This window comes from Oncorhynchus keta, chromosome 14 (genome assembly GCF_023373465.1).
Source record: "Oncorhynchus keta strain PuntledgeMale-10-30-2019 chromosome 14, Oket_V2, whole genome shotgun sequence".
Classification (NCBI taxonomy): Eukaryota; Metazoa; Chordata; class Actinopteri; order Salmoniformes; family Salmonidae; genus Oncorhynchus; species Oncorhynchus keta.
This window is the reverse complement of record NC_068434.1, coordinates 25,702,028-25,725,797: the sequence shown is the minus strand read 5'-3', so window position 1 is coordinate 25,725,797 and position 23,770 is coordinate 25,702,028. Positions and strand designations below refer to the sequence as shown.

Sequence of the window (23,770 nt, the reverse complement as noted above, 5' to 3'; positions counted from 1 at the left end):
GTTTGAATCATGACTGTGAGTATAACACAACTTATGTAGCAGGCAAAACCCGAGGACTAACTGTTCAGATTATTGTAATTTTTTCCCCCTCTCTGTTCCCTATATTGTCTTTTCCATTGGATATTTAATAGGAACCTATTTTCAGTTCCTACCACTTCCACTGGATGTCGCCAGTCTTTGGAATATGGTTGACGTTATTCCTTTGTGCTATGAAGAAGTAGGCCAACTCGGAACACATTTGTGAGAGTTGCGCAAGATGTGAAAAGCAGTGCTGGTTTCTTTTCTTTCCTGTATCGAATGCAGATTGCCCCGTCTACAATTTGAGCGATTATTAACGTTTAAAAATACCTAACGTTGTATTACAAATGTAGTTTGAAATATGTTGGCAAAGTTTATAGGTAACTTTTGAAATATTTTGTAGTGACATTGCGTTTTTGTAAGCTGTTTTTTTCTGAATCAAACGCGCTTTATAAATGGACATTTTCGATATATATGGACAGAATTAATCTAACAAAAGGATCAATTGTGATGTTCATGGGACATATTGGAGTGCCAACAAAAGAAGCTCGTCAAAGGTAATGCATATTTGACATTTTATTTCAGCGTTTTGTGTAGCACCTTCTATGCTAGCTCCTTTGTTTACTGCTGGTGCAGATGGTGCAGGCTATCAGATAATAGCTTCTTATTCTTTCACCGAAAAGCATTGTTTAAATCTGACATGTTGGCTGGATTCACAAGTGTAGCTTTAATTGAGTATCTTACATGTGTGATTTAATGAAAGTTTGAATTTTATAGCATTTTATTTGAATCTGGCGCTCTGCACTTCCCCCAGCAGTTGGCCAGTTGAGATGCTAGCGTCTCCCCTTCCATAAGCCATTTCGCCACAAATTTGGAAGTATGCTTGGGGTCATTGTCCATTTGGAAGACCCATTTGCGACCAAGCTTTAACTTCCCGACTGATGTCTTGAGATGTAGCTTCAATATATCCACACAATTTTCCTACCTCATGATGCTATCTATTTTGTGAAGTGCACCAGTCTCTCCTGCAGCAAAGAGCCCCCATAACATGATGCTGCCACCCCCGTGCTTCACAGTTGGAATGGTGTTCTTCGGCTTGCAAGCATCCCCCTTTTACCTTCAAACATAACAATGGTCATTATGGCCAAACAGTTCTATTTTTGTTTCATCAGACCAGAGGACATTTCTCCAAAAAGTATGATCTTTGTCCCCATGTACAGTTGCAAACTGTAGACTGGCTTTTTTTGTCGGTTTTGGAGCAGTGGCTTCTTCCTTGATGAGCTGCCTTTCAGGTTATGTCGATATAGGACTCGTTTTACTGTGGATATAGATACTTTTGTACCTGTTTCCTCCAGCATCTTCACAAGGGCCTTTGCTGTTGTTCTGGGAATGATTTGCACTTTTTGCACCAAAGTATGTTCATCTCTAGGAGACAGAATGCATCTCCTTCCAGAGCGGTATGACGGCTGCGTGGTCCCATGGTTTTTATACTTGCGTACAATTGTTTGTACAGATGAACGTGGTACCTTCAGGCATTTGGAAATTGCTCCCAAGGATGAACCAGACTTGTGGAGGTCTACAAATGGTTATTTTGCCCATCTTTTATTTTTATTGGCCAGTCTGAGATATGGCTTTTTCTTTGCAACTCTGCCTAGAAGGCCAGCATCCCAGAGGCGCCTCTTCACTGTTGACATTGAGACTGGTGTTTTGCGTGTACTATTTAATGAAGTTACCAGTTGAGGACTTGTGAGGTGTTTCTCAAACTAGATACTCTAATGTACTTGTTATCTTGCTCAGTTGTGCACCGGGGCTTCCCACTCCTCTTTCTATTCTGGTTAGAGACCGTTTGCACTGATCAGTGAAGGGAGTAGTACACAGCGTTGTACGAGAACTCCAGTTTCTTGGAAATGTCTCGCATGGAATAGCTTTAATTTCTCAGAACAAGAATAGACTGATGAGTTTCAGAAGAAAGGTCTTTGTTTCTCGACATTTTGAGCCTGTAATCGAACCCGCAAATGCTGATGTTCCAGATACTCAACTGGGCTAAAGAAGGCCAGTTTTATTGCTTCTTTAATCAGAACAGTAGTTTTCAACTGTGCTAACATAATTGCAAAAAGGTTTTCTAATGATCAATTAGCCTTTTAAAATATTAAAATTGGATTAGCTAACACAACGTGAAATTATAACACAGGAGTAATGGTTGCTGATGATGGGTCTCTGTACACCTATGTAGATATTCCAGCAAAGAATCTGCCGTTTCCAGCTGCAATAGTAATTTACAACATTAACAATGTCTACACTGTATTTCTGATCAATGTGATGTTATTTTAATGGACAAAAAATTTGCTTTTCTATCAAAAACAAGGATATTTCTAAGTGACTCCAAACTTTTGAACCTTAGTGTATATATATTTTAAGAGTGATGCTCTACAATTACTGAATGAATGGACTGTGATGGACGATTCTCTCTCCTAAACCAACCATTAATTTCAGCATGAGAATAAGACAACACTCGGTAAAGCTCTACAAATAAAGTCATCACCACATTGGCCCACTTTTCACCACAAATGACTATAGTGAAGCAGCGAAACACACAACCTGCGATTGGCATATTCTTAAGAGAGAATAAACAATCTGTTCATTCTCAGGTGTGCTGATCTTCCTCTTGTTTTTTTGTTGTTTTCTCCCCCCTATTTTCCCTTGTCGATTGCAGGAAGATCAAAGCGCCGCCGCCAGAAGAATCTAAATATTTCAGGTGAGGAGAGAGGGCTGCGTTTCACACCACCTGTGCGCTGAGATACTCGTCGTCTCCTCTCTCTCTCTGTGTTCCAGGGGCCCCTGGGGCCCGGCATCATGAACCAGGGCCACCTGTCTGAGAGAGAGGGGCTCCTTTATTCTCTGCCACTATCGCTCTCTTATAATTTTCCAGTATTTGAACCAAAAATAAATGTATTTAAATAGAACTGTGAGAGTGAAAATACAACCTGGGCTGAAAACAAGCAGTGTAAAACTTAAGAGTGTTGTTGTCACAAAAGCTGCAAGACCCAACAGATACGTTAACATCCCATGAATGGGAATCTTATGTGAGATTTGCAATAGGAAAACCATTTATAGGTTTGCAATAGCAAAGTAGATTGCTTTGGTGAACACAGTAACTTTCATAATGTATGCCTAAATAAAATGAACTGCCTGTATTTTTTTTATTGTATTATCAAGGCAAATAACATCTGGACAAAGAGCTGCCCAATGCAACTTAATCATTAGTATACTGTACAGTACTGATCTCAGGAGGAAGGCAGAGAGTGATTTTGTAAGATGCTGCACATCACCAGAACAGCCTTTTCTGAACCACAGCCAATAAAAAGCATCCCTGATGTCCACAGCACACAGTTTATTGTAGCTGCTCTCCTCGGAGGGGTGTATGTGTGTACGTCTGCATGTATGCATGTGTGTGCATGAACTGTACATGTGTGCAGGGGGGTGTGGAGTGGGTACCACACAGCCAGTTCCCTGCCATGTCTCTCAAAAGGGCCATAAAGTATTTACAGGTGAGAATGGGCTCCATCTTGCTTTAAATCAGCATTTAAACACCCAGCTAAATGTAGTATGTAGAGAGTCAACAAGAGGTACTCGTATTACCCTGTACAAGATATGGTTTTATTTACTCTGGAATGTGCAATAGATTTTTTTAGTTATTCCCCTAATGATGTATGCACCCGATAAACTGAAAAAGTCACGTCTCTCCCTCCCCATCTTTTTAATATCAGCAGTGTTTATGTGAACATGTGCAGGTTCATCTCGGGAGTGGGTCAGAGGTAGCTGGCGCGTTGGTAATGTCAGCAGTGAGATCTAGGCTCCTCTCATTACCACACTGAACCCTCATGGCTGTCGGCTCCACGATGGATGTATGACTTGGTGACGTCTTTCCCCCACTCTTCACCGCCATCGCAGGGTTCCCCCTCCATCACAGGAAATCTAATTAATCAATCGATTTATCGTCATAAATCAGGCCGGATCTTTGATTGTATCAGCAAGTCACGCAATCAATCAATTAGTCGCCTAGCAGCCCAATTTGCCTAAAGAAAAATGAACGTCTCTTCAGATCATCCATTTGACTGTCCGTTTACCCATCAAACACTGGGACTGTTGACTCACAGGCTCCACTTTGCATCCTCTTATTGGTTTTTGCAGATTAAACTTCAGAAGACACTTAACTGAGTGGGAATAATTCTGCCCTCTTCATTTGTGCTGAAGTTTGTTCTCTGTTCTTTATGGTGAAGCCAAACATCATCATCACAGCAGAGTATGAAGATATTAAATCCAGGACAAAGTGTCCTCTTTTTCATAATGCAATTATTGTTATTACTGTGAAGTGGACCAGTCAGATGCAACAAGTAAATTAACCAGCAGCATCACAGTATATATTACCATTAGCTGGATGCCACCGGAGTAAAATAAATTGACCTTCACAATGTCTCAGACAAATCAGGTATTTCATCCTATAATCCTGGCAAGGTTGAGATACAAGTAGGAGGGAGTTGTTCAAGGGAAATGATGAGTGAAGTTGAAAACACATAAGTATAATGACATATTTGTTCCATATTTAATTCCTACTGTGAATTCCAATACACATTGTGACAAACTGCCATGGTCCACCGGCTACCATCTGCAACTGAGTGTCAGGACGTCTCCTAGGATACGCTGGGAACTTTAGGGATGACAAACAGACAAGAACAACTAGAGCACAACAGAGTGGGCTGCCTCTCCCGGCGCCCCAGCAGGCTTCTCGGCAGAGAACACCAGGCAGCCAGGCCACAGAACCAGAACCGTAGAGGACAGGAAGGAACACCAGCCCTGGTCCCAGGGGAAAACGTCTGTGGTGGGATTACAGCATGATGAGGGCTGGTTCTGCTTCACACTCCCAGACCCTGCTGTCTGTCTGCCTGCAGCCTGGAGCACGGTGTCCCTGCAGAGATATCTACAGGGCTTTAGAGTTCTGCCCAATCTCCACCATGTAATTACAGATAAAGACACAGAACCAGGGTATTCAACCCCAACTCTGCCAGGTTCACACTACACTGCCCACCCATAACCTCCCAAAGGACAACCGCCCATCCCAGCTCTACCATCTATAAGCCACCTGTGAATACCCAACCACAACCCCTATTATGTATGCCTCCAGTACCGATCCATAAGCCTATCATATAAAACAGAAACATCGCAAAACACCATGAATGAACGACTACAACCAGGGTCATCGTGCCAGAGATAGATGTCAAACTTCCCTACAGACTTATTTAAGAGTGAAGCTTAAATAAGAAGAACATATCATCCCCTCACACATCACAACCTCTCCCAGGCAACTAGGAAGAACATATCATCCCCTCACACATCACAACCTCTCCCAGGCAACTAGGAAGAACATATCATCCCCTCACACATCACAACCTCTCCCCCAGGCAACTCCCAGGAAGAACATATCATCCCCTCACACATCACAACTCTCCCCAGGCATATCATCCCCTCACACATCACAACCTCTCCCAGGCAACTAGGAAGAACATATCATCCCCTCACACATCACAACCTCTCCCAGGCAACTAGGAAGAACATATCATCCCCTCACACATCACAACCTCTCCCAGGCAACTAGGAAGAACATATCATCCCCTCACACATCACAACCTCTCCCAGGCAACTAGGAAGAACATATCATCCCCTCACACATCACAACCTCTCCCAGGCAACTAGGAAGAACATATCATCCCCTCACACATCACAACCTCTCCCAGGCAACTAGGAAGAACATATCATCCCCTCACACATCACAACCTCTCCCAGGCAACTAGGAAGAACATATCATCCCCTCACACATCACAACCTCTCCCGGGCAACAAGGAAGAACATATCATCCCCTCACACATCACAACCTCTCCCAGGCAACTAGGAAGAACATATCATCCCCTCACACATCACAACCTCTCCCAGGCAACTAGGAAGAACATTTGGAAAAGAATGCAGGGGAAGAAACATGACTATATTCAAGTAACAGAAAATTATACTTTTGCGAGAGATCCATTATTCATTTCAGATCCATTTTTCATTTAGGGTGGATATGAGCAATGATGAATGCATCGCCCAGGATGCAATTTGTATGTAAAATAACAGAAGATTAAATAATATGTTTTAAGTGCAAATGTAGTTTGTTGCCATCTAAAGGGAAAATGCATTCCTGGAAAAAAGAATAAGACTTGTGCCAATGACATTGGCTCATAAAATCACTTAGCCTATTGCTAGGTCCTTCACCAGTCACCGTAATGGGTCACAATGAGAGCACAATGAGTTTCTCAATGATGAACCAGCGGGCTAGAGATGTTCATTCAGACAGTATTTTTGGCAGACCATTTGGTAATGCAGAGTTAAATAAAAAACAGAATTCAATAGACATCCAACAAGGCAGCCCATTCCTTGACACGCACGTACATGCATTCACTCAGACGTGCATAAATGCGCACACGCACACACACACACAACCTTGCCTGCCAGGCATCCACATGTTCTTCTCAGGACTCTAAATCAGCTTCACTCAGTGCACACCATTTCATTTCACTGCCTCTCAAAGACACACAAAGAGCCATTCCCTCCATTCAGAGGCCAGAGATTGAATTTAGCCTGGGAACACAAGGCATGTCCACCACAGCTCATTACTGGGCTCACAGGGTGGAGATGGCCGAGATGGGAGAGAGAAGCACAGAGGAGAGAGCAGGTCTGTATACCAACATCTCCCTCATTCACTCGCCACATAACAACTACACTTCTCTAAACAGTCAGGCTGCCATTTAGCTCCTGTTTGAATACTAAATGAGGTATTGAAAAGCAAGATAGAATCCTGACATGGAAACTGTTTGAGGGCTATCTGAGGAAACATTCACAGTAGTAGGCTCCAAACCAAACAAACATGCATGTTACATGTACAGGTCACGACAGTCTAATAGAAATGCTTATTTACCTGCTGCGTTAACAGTTGTCGACACAACCAAAGAGAGGTTGACCCATTACTGTCCCCAATCAGAAGGAAGAGAGACAAAATCCATTTGGGTCAGTGACATTGATCTCTACCCTCCCACATGGCTCTGGGGGTCAGGGGTGTGTGTGTGTGTGTGTGTGTGTGTGTGTGTGTGTGTGTGTGTGTGTGTGTGTGTGTGTGTGTGTGTGTGTGTGTGTGTGTGTGTGTGTGTGTGTGTGTGTGTGTGTGTGTGTGTGTGTGTGTGTGTGTGTGTGTTAGAGAGAGAAGGTGGTACTGGGTCTGTTTGGTTCGACTGGGGGAGGAGGGCTGTTGTGATTCAACTCTGGTGATCCCTCCCTAACCTCGGGGCTATGGCATGACCTGAGGCAAAGCATTACTGACATTAAAAAGGCATGAACTTCTCAGCATTGGAGTTTCAAACACGCAATCAAATGGGGCCACAGGTGCACACATTCTCTGCACCGCCAGTGGAATGCCCTTCCTCCCCCTCCAACACAATGCTGGAGCCTGTTTTCTGCTGTGTTCATGTTTATGTCACCAATAATGAAGACCTGCAGCACATGAAACAAAAATGCTAAAAGTGGAGACAGTTTTTGGAGGTCGGTTGGAAACAGAAATATTGGAAGATCAGGAGAAAGGCTTGGATGTAAAGAACGTGTCAGCTTCTCTCTGTCGGGCAGATCCTGTGCTATGGCACGCTCACTTCAGACTGTGAGAGGAGCAAATAGGCCTAATTCACACTGGGTGTGTGAGTGCCTCTGCTGTCTAGCAGTGTGAGCGGGGAATTAGATCTATTGTTTGTAGCCTTCATCCCTTCCCAGACAGACTTGTTCCGGCTCAGAAGCGCTGTCTAATCCGCACCTCTCTCCCGCTTGCGCTCCTGGAAAATGACTTCACACAGCTGCCTCAAATTCCCAACACAGCAATTCTCGTCTGACTGAACCTAAAAAACAAACACCTCAGCAGACCTCCCATAGCTCATTTAACATACCAATCCCTCCCCCAAACCCAACAACCCCCCCGGAGGAAGACAAGAAGGAAAACAACAGCCCCTCTTGATCATGTAAAGGTCCTTTTCTCTGGTAAAGTGTCAAAATCAGCAATACTGGTTGAAGAATGTCTATTCCCAATAGTAGGTGGTGAGGAAATGTCCATTCCCAATAGTAGGTGGTGAGGAAATGTCTATTCCCAATAGTAGGTGGTGAGGAAATGTCCATTCCCAATAGTAGGTGGTGAGGAAATGTCCATTCCCAATAGTAGGTGGTGAGGAAATGTCTATTTCCAATAGCCGTTGGTGAGGAATGTCTATTCCCAATAGCAGTTGGTGAGGAATGTCTATTCCCAATAGCAGTTGGTGAGGAATGTCTATTCCCAATAGCAGTTGGTGAGGAATGTCTATTCCCAATAGCAGTTGGTGAGGAATGTCTATTCCCAATAGCAGTTGGTGAGGAAATGTCTATTCCCAATAGCAGTTGGTGAGGAAATGTCTATTCCCAATAGTAGGTGGTGAGGAAATGTCTATTCCCAATAGTAGGTGGTGAGGAAATGTCTATTCCCAATAGTAGGTGGTGAGGGAATGTCTATTCCCAATAGTAGTTGGTGAGGAATGTCTATTCCCAATAGTAGTTGGTGAGGAATGTCTATTCCCAATAGTAGTTGGTGAGGAATGTCTATTCCCAATAGCAGTTGGTGAGGAATGTCTATTCCCAATAGCAGTTGGTGAGGAATGTCTATTCCCAATAGCAGTTGGTGAGGAATGTCTATTCCCAATAGCAGTTGGTGAGGAATGTCTATTCCCAATAGCAGTTGGTGAGGAATGTCTATTCCCAATAGCAGTTGGTGAGGAAATGTCTATTCCCAATAGTAGGTGGTGAGGAATGTCTATTCCCAATAGCAGTTGGTGAGGAAATGTCTATTCCCAATAGCAGTTGGTGAGGAAATGTCTATTCCCAATAGTAGTTGGTAAGGAATGTCTATTCCCAATAGTAGGTGGTGAGGAATGTCTATTCCCAATAGTAGGTGGTAAGGAATGTCTATTCCTAATAGTAGGTGGTAAGGAATGTCTATTCCCAATAGTAGGTGGTGAGGAACGCCTGTGGACATGCCTATTTCCAATAGTAGGTAGTGAGGGCAAGAAAAAATATATAATGTCTGCATGTCAACCACCATTACTAAAGCATCACACTTAGATGAGAGGGCCACTTTGATGACATGTCACACTAATACTGTCTCTAATGCCAATCTTGTTCCATGGTAATACTTATGTTGCTAGGAATTGCGCGGTCTCTGTCCTGTTCCCAACACTCGTCCAGTCCAGTGGGACGGAGACAGGTTGAGGTTGTGAATACCCAGACCAGGTTCCATGAGACTGCTCCACTTTTCTCTGGGAACACCAGAAACAGAAGTTATCACATTAAACTTACCTATTGGGCTGAATGTTTCAGTTAGTTGTTATCAATGAAAATGGCTGAAAATGAAAATTGCAAGAACACTGGTCCATTTGGGTCATTCAGGGTAAGTCAGTGTAGAGGCAGGGAACTCAGACAAACACTTGACTCCTGAAAACAGGAAACTGTGAGAGTTCCTTCACATGAACAAGGCCAATCCAACACCCTTGAATACCCACAATGCTCCATGAATACCCATTTAAAAGAATCTGTTTCAAAGCCCTGCCCTTGACATTTTTATCTGAAAGCATAATTAAGAAAAAAAAAATTCAAAGTTGGCATAGTTATGACATTTTGGCATAACCCAGGGGTCCTTTAAGACTCCATGTCATCTCATTTGTAGCTGCTACAAAGCAAACATTGCTGCCATATGAAGCTTTACAGCTGGCTCTGTAATATGAGAAGTATTTTACATCCACAGTTTTCATTCACATACATTTATGATTACTGAAAGACAAACATGAATCTTGAAAAAAAACACCATTATTGATTTTGCAAATGTTTCTATATATTGTTGAACATAACATACTCTACGGACATACCAACGTTCCAGAGTGGGATATATATATATATTTTTTAAATATTCATGTTTCTATTTTTAAATATTCATAATTGTATGTAAATATTTTTGAATTGAAATTAAAATAGTCCTCATATTACAGAGCAAGCGGTAAAGCTTCATATGGCATCAATGTTTGCTTTGTAGCACTTACCATATTAATAACCCCTTTAAGACTTTGTAACTATATATAAATTATTATTCAATGTTTTGTTTAGTTTTTGTCCTGGTTTCATGAGGAATCACTCTTACTCAGAATAGGACATTGAGGGAAGGAGTGGAGAAGGAATAGAAAGAGGAGGAATGAAAAGGGGAAATGCAAGTAGCCAGGGCGGGTCCATTTTCGACCACACCCTGCAGTACCGCAGGATTACTGGTGTAAATTTGCATGACATGTATATGGCAATGCAGACCCCCAGGGAACAGAGGGAGTGATCTGTGGAATAAGAGGTCTGAGACCACGTAGCAGGTGTTCTGACCACGACCAACAGGCACCAGTCAGTTGATGCCATGCAAAAAAAACATAACGTTTGAACTTCACAAGACCTCCTGCAGCAGCACTGAAATACAATACATATAGTAAAGGGAAGGGAAGTCATTCCAACCTGTGATGGGAGAGAAAGAGGTGATTTATCCCTTCACAGCCTTTTGACACTAAATTAAACTTTTGAGTCCATTCCCCGTGCCAGCTAGTTATCTTTCTGGGCTAATTTAACACTATAATTTACATTCCATATAAGATACATCCTGATGTGGCGCTGTCAAGGCCGTACATCATTGGCGGAGAGTGCTCCAGTTTCGAAGAAAAGGACAGAATTAGATCATATTCATGATGCAATTAAACACTTCAGTGGGAATCGATGTAAAACCGATGAGCCCTGAAAACAATGCATATGGCTGAGAACATTAAAACACATTCCCTTCCCCTGGATCCCTCGCTCCACAGACACCATTTAAAGTCCTCCACCATCCACTCTCCGTCTCTCCAGATTCATAATGTACAGCGATAATAAATGAATTTTTCACAAAATTATTCAACTACTAAATTGCCCGTGGTAACTGAATATCAGATGAAAGTGATGAGAATCATTAAGTAGAGAAACTGTTTGTTCTCACTATGGGTGTAATAATCGCCCCAAATGAGAAGGAGAGGGGAAGGTTACCGTAAAGATTTTTTAAAAAATAAACATTACTGTTGATGTAAAACTGGGAAAACTTTGTCTGCCGCCTGGGCCTCCACCTGAGATGATGACATCGACCAATTTCTCTTGGACGGAAGTGTGGGTTTTCTTATGGATGCAGAGATGAGTACATTACCATCCACATACAAAGCTGGCAACCTGCCCGAAGGAGCTGGCAAACCACGGCAACACCCAGCCAATGTTGCGCCAACATCACCACATTTGACATAATCAGACCAACAGATGGACAGACAGCAAGTCAGGCCACACACACAGCAGCACATAGGATCACATTGGAACTACCTGTCACTGTCTCCTCTGCAGCCATCAAATACAATTTGACTGGCCATGACACAATTGGATTCAGTGGGAAAACAGAGAATAATGTATTTCAAAATACCTGAAGAAACAGCTAAATAAAATATTTCGTACCGCTTACACTTTGAGTCACCAGCACTGTGAAGTCTCCATTCCCACACCACCACACCTTCTTTTCCCTGTCAAAAGTCCAAACTTGTTGATCGTAAAAGTAGATGAATCTAATGAACGGCAGAATTTAAAAGGCAGATGGGGTAGGGCATCAATTTGTAACCATTTCTGACACCGTGAGTTCACTTCTCCAACTGAAGTTGTAATTATACTTAATGGTCCTTTAATCTGTCCATCAGGTTGGAGGTGAGCAGCCAGGTCACGCTAAAGTGCTGGGCTGTCACACTGTGACCCTACGAACACTCATCTCACCACAGGTCCCTGGGATCCAGGCCTCCTGGCCCCACTGACAGACTCATCACCTCGTAACGTTAGCACTTACTGCATAACTATGACAATAATTGGGGTACAAGGTCAGGGGGAAAACTTAACACACAGACTTTCAGGGAAAATCACCTTGAATTTTATTAAAAAGTACCAAATTGGGATTTTTGGAATGGCTAACAATATGTTCCAAATTCATAATTATTATGCTCCTGACAGGGCTCCATGAATGATTAAAGCAACGTATTGTCGTCAGGTCCTAAACTATTCTCTCCGTCTGGAGTTATGGCACTATGCCATCAAATTGAATCTTTAACTCCAGGAGGATCTGTCCAGGTTTCACAGAATTAGGACCTATGGATGTAAGATGGGGAGGGGGTTCAACATGCTAATTCAACTTGAACCCTTAAATACCTGGGTGATCCCAGAGGTCTGCGGTCTGCATATCTGATCCAGAGATCCTCCTGCTTACCAGGGAAGCCTCGGAGGAAAGCCACCCATCAGGGATATACTACTAGATTAATCTCAACAGCATTACCAGAAACACAGGAGCCATGCCAATACAGGTACGAACAAGTAATACCTTTGTACACAGTGCAATTTGTACTCAACTCAGGAGTCTGGCCGTCTCCGGGTGTCAAAGAGAGAAGTGCTATTCCCAGCCATTAATCTATGCTTCTGCCCTGCTTTATTTATTATCTTGGACAAGCATTATCCCACAGCATTTCACTGGTAGAATAAAGAGGGGAGAGAGAACGAATCACTCCCAACCCCACCACTGTTGTTCCCCAGGCTGTCAACACTTCTCAGCTGGTTTCACCCCCATCTAGCCACATCGATACAGAGAAGTGACTGCCGTTTGCTTTATGATTAGCTTTCTTTATTTTCTTCTGCCTGCTTTCATCTCACCACCACCACTCTTCCTGGTCTAATCAGTCCAGCTGGCCAGAACAACGGAACAGAGGCATTGTCTCTTTAAGTGAGAGTGCTAGACAGTATATCAACGCATCCCCTTCCCATTTCCCCGCTTTAAAAGCACAGCGACATAGCACTGTTTTTACTAGTGGGTATTTCCTGTTTGCTGGAACAATTAGAGTATGACAAATGGTCTATCAATTCCATCTATTAGGGCAGACCTGACAGGAATCCTATACGCAGGGCGGCATTCGTCCCCCTGCTCCCCATCTCTGGGGTCCCATGCTTTAGTATCCATGACAACGTACAAGCCACTCACCACGCTTGCCACTTCATGGTGAGAGATGGGCGCCAGTGAGTGGCTTTGAAAATTAGCCATTTGCACCCGTGTTCCACTCCATTCCCGCCTCCCTCCTAGCCCACCAAAGGGATCTGCGCAGGCAAATCCCTTTTCACAAACAAAAACACTGCACCCTTTCTCACCCCTTGTGATACTGTAAGCTACAGTTCCATTGAAAAAATATATAAGCAGCAAATCTTCAATAGCCATTACTCACAGCTCCCCACCCCAAAAACGAACATAGGAGAGGGAGCGGCCGTCCCAGCCAACATCCATAAACCAAGTGCATGAAATAGACAGAAGGTGAGTGAGAGTGTAGAAGAGCTGCCAATAGACTATCGTCAGACATAAAGCCTCAGAAAACTGCCCTACTCCCTTTCCTGTACATTAATGACTCAAACATATAATTGAGCAGCTCCTGTGTTCTACATTAAACACCAGAAAGTATTTGTTTTTCAGTCAAGTAGCAGCTGTTCATTATGCTTCACCTTTTGGCTTATTGATACAGGAAACTCAGGGGCATTGGGAAGGGACTGAATTACATGGGACTGCTCTGTGAAGAATGGATTATGGTTGTAATATAACGGATCTGGTTCAGAGAATCAGGATGTTCCGATGATTTATCTTCAAGTCCGAGTTTACTGTGAGTTTGTGAAGTTTTGGAGTCTTATAAACATTGTACAGTGCCTTGCGAAAGTATTCGGCCCCCTTGAACTTTGCGACCTTTTGCCACATTTCAGGCTTCAAACATAAAGATATAAAACTGTATTTTTTTGTGAAGAATCAACAACAAGTGGGACACAATCATGAAGTGGAACGACATTTATTGGATATTTCAAACTTTTTTAACAAATCAAAAACTGAAAAATTGGGCTGAGGTCAATGTCCTTCCAGGATACCCGGGCCAGGTCGAAAGGCCTGCTCACAGAAAGGCCTGCTCACAGAAGTGTTTTAGGGAGCGTTTGACAGTGATGAGGGGTGGTCGTTTGCCTGTATCCGCTACGGTGCCGCAGTCAATGAGGCAGTGGTCGCTGAGATCCTGGTTGAAGACAGCGGAGGTGTATTTGGAGGGCCAGTTGGTCGGATGACGTCTATGAGGGTGCCCTTGCGTACAGAATTAGGGTTGTACCTGGTGGGTTCCTTGATGATTTGTGTGAGATTGAGGGCATCTAGCTTAGATTGTAGGACTGCCGGGGTGTTAAGCATATCCCAGTTTAGGTCACCTAACAGAACAAACTCTGAAGCTAGATGGGGGGCAATCAATTCACAAATGGTGTCCGAGGCACAGCTGGGAGCTGAGGGGGGTCGGTAGCAGGCGGCAACAGTGAGAGACTTATTTCTGGAGAGAGTCATTTTCAGAATTAGTAGTTCGAACTGTTTGGGTATGGACCTGGAAAGTATGACATTACTTTGCAGGCTATCTCTGCAGTAGACTGCAACTCCTCCCCCTTTGGCAGTTCTATCTTGACGGAAGATGTTATAGTTGGGTATGGAAATCTCTGAATTTTTGGTGGCCTTCCTGAGCCAGGATTCAGACACGGCAAGGACATCAGGGTTAGCAGAGTGTGCTAAAGCAGTGAGTAAAACAAACTTAGGGAGGAGGCTTCTGATGTTGACATGCATGAAACCAAGGCTTTTTCGATCACAGAAGTCAACAAATGAGGGTGCCTGGGGATATGCAGGGCCTGGGTTTACCTCCACATCACCCGCGGAACAGAGAAGGAGTAGTATGAGGGTGCGGCTAAAGGCTATCAAAACTGGTCGCCTAGAGCGTTGGGGACAGAGAATAAGAGGAGCAGGTTTCTTTTTTCTCCAAAAGGTTCTGGGACACTGTGAAGTCCATGGAGAACAAGAGCACCTCCTCCCAGCTGCCCACTGCACTGAGGCTAGGGAACACGGTCCACCACCGACAAATCCATGATTATCGAAAACTTCAACAAGCATTTCTCAACGGCTGGCCATGCCTTCCGCCTGGCTACTCCTACCTCGGCCAACAGCTCCGGCCCCCCTGCAGCTCCTCGCCCAAGCCTCTCCAGGTTCTCTTTTACCCAAATCCAGATAACAGATGTTCTGAAAGAGCTGCAAAACCTGGACCCCTACAAATCAGCTGGGCTTAACAATCTGGACCCTCTATTTCTGAAACTATCCGCCGCCATTGTCGCAACCCCTATTACCAGCCTGTTCAACCTCTCATATCGTCTGAGATCCCCAAGGATTGGAAAGCTGCTGCAGTCATCCCCCTCTTCAAAGGGGGAGACACCCTGGACCCAAACTGTTACAGACCTATATCCATTCTGCCCTGCCTATCTAAGGTCTTCGAAAGCCAAGTCAACAAAACAGGTCACTGAACATCTCGAATCCCACCGTACCTTCTCCGCTATGCAATCTGGTTTCCGAGCCGGTCACGGGTGCACCTCAGCCACACTCAAGGTACTAAACGACATCATAACCGCCATCGATAAAAGACAGTAATGTGCAGCCGTCTTCATCGACCTTGCCAAGGCTTTCGACTCTGTCAATCACCAGATTCTTATCGGCAGACTCAGTAGCCTCGGTTTTTCGGATGACTGCCTTGCCTGGTTCACCAATTACTTTGCAGACAGAGTTCAGTGTGTCAAATCGGAGGGCATGCTGTCCGGTCCTCTGGCAGTCTATGGGGGTGCCACAGGGTTCAATTCTCGGGCCGACTCCTTTCTCTGTATATATCAATGATGTTGGTCTTGCTGCGGGCGATTCCCTGATCCACCTCTACGCAGACGACACCATTCTATATACTTTCGGCCCGTCATTGGACACTGTGCTATCTAACCTCCAAACGAGCTTCAATGCCATACAACACTCCTTCCGTGGCCTCCAACTGCTCTTAAACGCTAGTAAAACCAAATGCATGCTTTTCAACCGATCGCTGCCTGCATCCGCATGCCCGACTAGCATCACCACACTGGATGGTTCTGACCTTGAATATGTGGACACCTATAAGTACCTAGGTGTCTGGCTAGACTGCAAACTCTCCTTCCAGACCCATATCAAACATTCTCCAATCGAAAATCAAATCAAGAGTCGGCTTTCTATTCCACAACAAAGCCTCCTTCACTCACGCTGCCAAGCTTACCCTAGTAAAACTGACTATCCTACCGATCCTCGACTTCGGCGATGTCATCTACAAAATCGCTTCCAACACTCTACTCAGCAAACTGGATGCAGTTTATCACAGTGCCATCCGTTTTGTCACTAAAGCACCTTATACTACCCACCACTGCGACTTGTAAGCTCTAGTCGGCTGGCCCTCGCTACATATTCGTCGCCAGACCCACTGGCTCCAGGTCATCTACAAGTCCATGCTAGGTAAAGCTCCGCCTTATCTCAGTTCACTGGTCACGATGGCAACACCCATCCGTAGCACGCGCTCCAGCAGGTGTATCTCACTGATCATCCCTAAAGCCAACACCTCATTCGGCCGCCTTTCGTTCCAGTACTCTGCTGCCTGTGACTGGAACGAATTGCAAAAATCGCTGAAGTTGGAGACTTATCTCCCTCACCAACTTCAAACATCTGCTATCTGAGCAGCTAACCGATCGCTGCAGCTGTACATAATCTATTGGTAAATAGCCCAACCATTTTCACCTACCTCATCCCCACAGTTTTTATTTATTTACTTTTCTGCTCTTTTGCACACCAATATCTCTACCTGTACATGATCATCTGATCATTTATCACTCCAGTGTTAATCTGCAATATTGTAATTATTCGCCTACCTCCTCATGCCTTTTGCACACATTGTATATAGACTCCCCTTTTTTTCTACTGTGTTATTGACTTGTTAATTGTTTACTCCATGTGTAACTCTGTGTTGTCTGTTCACACTGCTATGCTTTATCTTGGCCAGGTCGCAGTTGCAAATGAGAACTTGTTCTCAACTAGCCTACCTGGTTAAATAAAGGTGAAATAAAATTTTAAAAAATTAAAAAATAACCTATACCTAAATTGGAGCATTAGTGCATTATAATTAGTCATATTTCGGATGCAGTTATATGGCATTGCAGGGAACGAAACTTAACATGCACATTACACTGTCACACATACACCTCTTTGGTGTTTATGCTAAACTACTGTTGGCAGCTTAAAGTCATGAAATGCTTAGGTAAAAGAAGGGAACAAAGCTTTGCAAATGTCTTGCACTGTCAGGAGCAGGGTTTTTTGGGTTTGTGATTAATTCTATTTGGATAAACATGAAAGGGAGGGGAGAAATGGCTCCAGCTCTAGGAGGTAGGGTGTCAACTGATATAACCCAGTGCTGACATCCAGCAGAGCGGGCTCGCTCATTGATGTGGCAACGTCTCATTTTCACCAGTTTGGGAGCAGACAGTTTTGCAGCGCCTTGCGGTTCTTAATTATCTTCCGACTTTGTCTAATTCAATCAACACAACTCAGATCTGGCTGCGAAATGGCACTCAGATGCCCTCAAGCTCAGCAAGTCAGAAAACACTGAATAAGTGGAACAGTCAAACTGACAAAATGAGCAAAGCACATGAGAAATAACTGCTACTTTATCTCTTGAGCTGAAACCTCATCCATGTTAGATGCTGTGGAGGAGGGTGTGCAAGCCGGCGATCAGCTATCTGTCTAAGTTACAGGATAGCATTCAGAGGGGACACAGAAGTTAAGTGCTGTGATGACGCTGCAGAGGATGCCTTTCTGTACTGTAGGAGATCAGCTTGTCACAGGAGACTGAATTCCCCTAGTAAAATACTTCCTGATGAAGCTCATATTTTATTCCTAATACAACACTTAGACAACCAAGATAGACAAAATACAATTATCTCCAACATATACTTGGGGGTACTGTCTCTACCAGACACAACATTTTTGCTAACAGACACTTCGAAGATAGAGGCCATTGGGGATTAAATTGTTTGCCAACCTCCAGTGGGAAAGGGAGAGAAAGGAATACAGGGAAGGGAACACGCAATTTCAGTTAACCCCCAAAATAAACCCTGCCAGACCACCACTATCCCCCTTCTATGTAATTCCAAGAGCACTACATTATTCAATTTAATAAGCTCAAATAGCAGTGGGCCCGTCATCATTAAAAATCCTTTACTTTTGCGCTGACTGCCAAGTCTGTTTTACACTACAGACTGCAAACCCCAACAATGGCAGATTAGTGAAACCCTTCTCCCGTTGCAACAGAGGTTAATAAAAAGTGACAGGGCTAAGTCCGCTCCGATTAAGTATGCTGAGAGATAATATAGCAGTCTGTTACATCAGATGGTTATTGGATTAAACAGCATGCACAACAATTACATTTTTCTTTTTTTTCTTTTTCGGCACTCATTGAAATAGGCTCGGAGTCTGCGAGAACACTTCAAAAGGCAGTATTACAATAACCTCAGTTTTCAATAATCTCCCACTACTACAGGACGTACTGAAGCTGTTCGATCATACTGAGAGTCAACCCCTGGTGGATTGTTTTCACAATAATCCATTAATCACATCTGAAATCATGATGTGCTTTGAAAGGCTGGTTATGGCACACATCAACACCATCATCCCAGACACCAAGACCCACTTCAATTTGCATTTGCAACAGATCCATAGATGACACAATCTCAAATGCACTCCACACTGCCCTCACCCACCTAGATAAGAGGAATACCTATGTGAGAATCAGTGGAGGCTCCTCAGGAGGAAGGGGAGGACCATCCTCTTCAGTGAATTTCATAAAAATGGTAATACATTTAAAAATCTATCCTTTTTAGGTAAAAGTATACTAAATATATTCATGTCACCAAATAACTGATGAAAACACTATTTTGCAAAGAAGGTCTACGGTAGCCTCAACAACACTATTTAGGGTAGCACCATGGTGTAGCCGGAGGACAGCTAGCTTTGATCCTCCTCTGGGTACATTGACTTCAATACAAAACCTAGGAGACTCATGTTTCTCACCCCATTCCATAGACTTACACAGTAATTATGACCACTTCCGGAGGACATCCTCCAGCCTATCAGAGCTCTTGCAGCATAATCTGACATGTTGTCCACCCAATCAAAGGATCAGATATTTGATCTAGTACTGAAAGCATAAGCTACAGCTAGCTAGCACTGCAGTGTATAAAATGTGGTGAGTAGTTGACTCAAAGAGAGAGCAAGATAATAGTTGAACAGTTTAGAAAAAATGGATGTCTTCCAAAATGAAGGAGAAGCAAGAGATCGAGATTTTATCATTTTTTCACTTTCACTTACTTAGCTAGCAAATGCAGCAAGCTAGTTTAGCCTCCTGAAACACCCTGCTCAAATAGAATAATGCTATGTTAGCTAGCTCGTATTAATAATTTATTGCCACCGGGGCCCGCCTGTGTAACTGTTTACTGACTGTACACTAACCTTACTGCATGATTGTAGCGGGTTTACTAACGCGTTAGTTCTATTAGCTATCCTGACTATGACGTTACTTTAGCTAATATAGTGACAAAGATGTAGGCTGTGTGTAGCGGTTTGGTTTGCTAACGTTTTTCACCTGGTCACATACAACTGATGTGTTGTGTATTGAAGTCCACAAGCGAAGGGAAGAGGTGAGAGGAGAAAGCGCACAGACGCTAGAAGGAATACAACGTGGCTGCTATGAAAGTGAACTGTGTTTACGTGTGATCAGGGGTGTATTCATTCTGCCGATTCTATTGAAAAAGTTTCTTAAATGGAGGCAAACGGAAGAAAATGGGGATAAACATACCTGAATTTGTTCAATAGAAACTCTAATTTGCAACTGTTGGACTAATGACTACACCCTATATTAGCTAGATGCAGGCGGTATTGAACATTAATGTCTGTCCATGTGTCACTGTCTGTCACCTGAAACTTGTCTCTCAACCTGCGTGCACCTACGTTGTAAACTTTCATTCATAGGTAGCAACATCACGATGGGTATAGGGAACATTTGAGTATCATGTAGTGGCCTAAACCTAGCACTGTTACATTGAGCTGGGTGAATGGAATGAGAGTCATCCAAAATGCTGTATTAGAAATAAGGCCATGCTCATGAAAAACAAAAATTGTCCTCCCTCATTTTAAATGGCACTGACCGCCACTGGTGAGAATACTGTTCATAGACTACAGCTCATCGTTCAACACCATTGTCCCCTTCAAGCTCATTACCAAGCTTAGGCCCCTTGGACTTAACAACTCCCTCTGCAACTGGATCCTGGACTTCCTGACGGGCCAACCCCAGGTGGTGAGGGTAGGCAACATCACCTCCGCCATTGACCCTCAACACAGGGGCACCACAGGGGTGTTTACTTAGTCCCCTCCTGTACTCCATGTTCACCCACGACTGCGTGGCTACGCATGACTCCAACATCATCAAGTTTGCTGACGACACAATGGTGATAGGCCTTCAAGTTCCTCTGTGTCCAAATCACTAAGGACATAAAATGGTCCACTCACACAGTGCATCTTCCCCATCAGAAGGTGAAAAGGTTTGGCATGGGCACTCAAATCCTCCAAAAGTTCTACAGCTGCACCATTGAGAGCATCTTGACTGGCTGCATCACTGCTTGGTACGACAACAGCACTGTCCTCGATCGCTTGGCGCTACAGAGGGTGGTGCGGATGGCCCAGTACATCACTGGGGTCAAGCTCCCTGCCATCCAGGACCTCTATACCATGTGGTTTGAAGGGAAGGGCTGGAAAATCTTTAAAGACTTAAGCCATAGACTGTTCTCTCTGCTTCCGCACGTCAAGCGGTACCGGACACCAACAAGCTCCTGAACAGCTTCCATCTCCGAGCCATAAGACTGCTAAATAGCTAACAGAATGGCTACACGGACTATCTGACTTAACCCTTGTATTGTGTTTTATTTTTGCACTGTCTATATGCACACTCACAGGACTCTACACACTCCCTGACACTCCATTACACACATAACATGCACACACATTTATACTGACTTTACACACACGCACAATCATCTACGATGCTGCTACTCTGTTTATCATATAAGCTGATGCCTCGTCACCTTACCCCTATACATATCTACCTCTATCCCGCCAGTACGCCTGCATATTGTAAATATGATATTGAAGCTGACACTGTATTCAGCTTCTTACTTTATTGTGTTCTTCTTATTTCTTATTTTAATTTCTTGTGTATAAATTACACCAAACCAGTGAACCAAAATGGAGCAGGTGGCAGGTTCTCTTAACCCTTGCTAGCATTTATTGAATTGAGCATGATACTTTAGGCTAGTTAGGTGGTCTTAGACCTTTATCTTATGTCTTCTTGAATACAGAGTTGAGTCAATTTCTCCAAAGATGCCCATGTAGTAAACATATTGTAATTTACAGTATCTACCTTTTCCAAAGGGGGGTCAATCAGTGTGTCTCCTGGGGTATTCCCCACTGGCCCATTCCCTCTGATAAATTTCAGTGCCTTACGATTAGGTACATAAAATGAGTCATAGATCTGGACGGTAAATAAGAGCTCGTCATTGAGGCTGATGCCAAGCGAGGCTCCACCTCCTCCAGATAGTCCCTCAGACTCCTCCAGATAGTCCCTCAGACTCCTCCAGATAGTCCCTCAGACTCCTCCAGATAGTCCCTCAGACTCCTCCAGATAGTCCCTCAGACTCCTCCAGATAGTCCCTCAGACTCCTCCAGATAGTCCCTCAGACTCCTCCAGATAGTCCCTCAGACTCCTCCTATTGAACTGAAGATAAAAAAAGGTTCCAATAAATGATGCTGATATTTCCTTGGAGACGTTGATGCTGCCACCCCGAAGCACGCTTTGCTTGCATATGAATGCAAACTAACAAAACTGACTGTTTATAGGTTGTGTAAATTCAGACAAATGTACTTTTCGTAAAGTCAAGCACCGGCTCCTCTTTCCAATATTATGAAAAAAACGCCACCATTGGCAAGATAGAGGGTCAGGTGGTTTGTGGCTGTCTAATGCTTTTACATGCTGTTGTTATGACAATGTACTGTGTTTGTATCTTTGTGTAAATGCTTTTTACTGGTAAAATGATGTGTAATCAATGAATCAATCCCACCATAAAAAGCATAATACAGTACATGCATTTATTAAAAATACAGATGCCATTCAATGGACTATTAATCCATGCATGAAATAAGCATGGAAATATCGCTTTGGAGTACATTCACTTTTATTTTCACACTCATGGTAATGTCTGAAGAATGCTCTGTCATTTCAGTCTCAGGGCCAGTGCAGTGAGGGTTGATGAGTTCAAAATAAATTTAGATGCACTGATGGACACTTGCTTCCCAGCCCAAGCTAATCATTGTGGCTAGTTCGTTTACACTGGTCCAAAATGACTCCCTGAATGACTGCCTTTGCATATTAAGCAGACAAGCAGACAATAGAGACACTGCTGGTGCACAAGAGAGGAACTAAACATGAACAGTGACGTGGTGGGAAGAGACACCCCACTGGGCACAGACATTAGTTCAACGTTTAGTTTGATTTACATTTGGTTGAATTGTAAAGTACGTGAATTCAAAGTGAAATCAACCAACAATGTCACCATGTCATTGGATTTAGGTTCAAAGTTGGGTGAAAAAAAATGACGAAATTCCCTTAAGTTGATGACTTTCTGCAAATGCAAGCAGTTTTCCACACTGATTCAAAGTCATCAGACTTTCTTTTTTAAATTTTAAATTTTACCCCCCTTTTCGTGGTATCCAATTGTTAATAGTTACTATCTTGTCTCATCGCTACAACTCCCATACGGGCTCGGGAGAGACGAAGGTCGAAAGTCATGCGTCCTCCGATACACAACCCAACCAAGCCGCAATGCTTCTTAACACAGCGCGCATCCAACCCGGAAGCCAGCCGCACCAATGTGTCAGAGGAAACACCGTGCACAGGAGTCACTAGTGAGCGATGAGACAAGGATATCCCTACCGGCCAAACCCTCCCTAACCTGGACGACGCTAAGCCAATTGTGCGTCGCCTCATGGACCTCCCGGTCGCGGCCGGCTGTGACAGAGCCTGGGACCACAGGAGGCCGTCAGACTTTTTTGAATGAAATGACATTGAATTCAACCAGTTTTTGCCCAGTGGGACAGTGTGCTCTAGAATGTATACAAATAGGAGTTGACAATCTAATTGATAGTCAGTATATTAAACAGGCTTGAGAGATCCATTCAAAATACAGTGCACAATGAACAGACTGTATGTCACATACCTTTCCTAAGGTTACATTTTTAAATGTCTGTTTCAGACCCTACATCAAAAACACATATCGTGCATTTGTCTATTTCAGTAAATGGGGTCTCAATATTGGCAAAAAAAAGTACAACGTTAGGAGGTTTTAAAGGAGGCTTGAAAAGAAAAACTCAGAGAGTGTGTTTGCTACAGGCATGCAATCAGCGTGGAATTCAAAAGCTAGCCCAGATTCCACAGTTGTATAATCAGAGAGCAAATGGAGGAAATGAACCCTTTTGGCATCATGGCACAAAGACACAAACATCTTCCCAAATCAGTAAGAAAGGCATTTTTAAAGTGACACCAAC

The 23,770-nt window shown here is 43.6% G+C and overlaps 1 protein-coding gene and 1 long non-coding RNA gene across 3 annotated transcripts in view; both read right to left on the bottom strand.

The window, feature by feature from the left end:
- The window catches only part of LOC118393082 (homeobox protein cut-like 2), a 133,055-nt gene that overhangs the window by 96,203 nt on the left and 13,082 nt on the right, over positions 1 to 23,770 (bottom strand). The window lies entirely within an intron of this gene.
- LOC127907248 (uncharacterized) lies at positions 5,348 to 6,047 on the bottom strand. Its single transcript, XR_008063892.1, has 3 exons — positions 5,949 to 6,047; positions 5,557 to 5,899; positions 5,348 to 5,466 (listed from the first exon to the last, which is right to left on the bottom strand). It is a non-coding gene; the product is annotated as an uncharacterized LOC127907248 (long non-coding RNA).